Raw genomic sequence first — 1366 nt, forward strand, 5'->3', positions numbered from 1 at the left:
AGGCGTGTCTGGTGCGAGGTAACCCGTTGTCTTGTGTCTGTGCAGCGCTCCCTTTTCCTATGCTGCTTGGATGTGTGCGCTGATTGTTACCAGGTTTTTTTAATCTGGACGTTTTTCGACTGGCTGGCTTTCGCATCCCCTTCCTAAGCGGTGCGGTGGGGTGGAAGACTTGCCTAACCACATATTTTTCAGTTAAAAAAGGCGATTCTGTCAGCCCATCGCGGCCTTATCCAGCACTTTTCACCTTATTTTGTGTTCGGGCATGGTTTTTTTTACTGATATAGAGGAAGAATGCAAGTTTGTGGCCGTGTGTCAGATGCTGACAAAGGAAGGTATAGCTCGGTCGTTGGCAGAGTTGGTGCCCAGACTTCCTTCGTGTGTCGAGATCCCGGCGTGCTTGTGTGGAGTCCTCGACTTGGAGACAACGTCGAGTTTATCCCATGGGAATTGGTACACTGGGATGGTCTGCTATAGTTCTGCCCAGTGCTGCCAGCCACAAGACCAGTCCTCTTTCTCATCCCGTTGTCCCAGTCACACCATCCAAGGACTTAAAAAATTTGAGGGATGTAGTGAGCGAGAAGACCTTTTCATAGAGACGTTTAGCAAGTTCCTAGTATACGAGAAGCTTGCACAGACTTGTAATTCTTTAGTTCTGCAAGTGTTCATAAACATGTTCATAGAAATGTGGAAAAGGACTCATTTTTCCCCTTTGTTTCATAATCAACAGTACATACCTGCTTTTTTTAATGAAAATTTCCATTCACATAGTGAGCACCAAAGTTTTACTGTAAGTCTAATTAATTATCAAAGACTGAAATTGTTTTTATACCTGCTTTATATGCCTCTGAATGGAGTAATCAGAGAAATACTGTAGTCAGTTATAAAAGTGCTCAGCTGGATGTTTTTATTAAACGTAATAACATATGGCATCTAAACGGTATTTCAAGAATACTGTTCATATTCACGGTAGCTTGTGAACTATTACAGCTTAACTATCAATCAGCCTTTTCTTACTCCATTCGTTGAAAAGGAATGATGGTAGATTTCCCCAGTGTTCTCTTGATGTTGCTGTACTGTCCAGCCAAGCTAGACCGATGAGTCATAAACAGTGTAAATAAATTCCTGTAAGAGCAGTATGAAAATCTCTTTATCAAGACAGAAAGTAAAACCAAAACTAAATCTTTTAGCTTTCTGCAGTTTCTAGTATCAGCTTGCCTGAAGAGCCACTGTATTTTCCATTAATACAGCTGTTTTACTGCTTTAAAACCAAAATTCATTGACTATTTAAAAACTTTCTTCCGTGTACTTGTAAGTTATGTTCTGGTTCCAACTTGACTTTTCTTTGTTCCCCCCACTCTGAAGAATT

Source organism: Eurypyga helias, unplaced genomic scaffold (genome assembly GCF_000690775.1).
Source record: "Eurypyga helias isolate BGI_N326 unplaced genomic scaffold, ASM69077v1 scaffold3440, whole genome shotgun sequence".
Taxonomy (NCBI): domain Eukaryota; kingdom Metazoa; phylum Chordata; class Aves; order Eurypygiformes; family Eurypygidae; genus Eurypyga; species Eurypyga helias.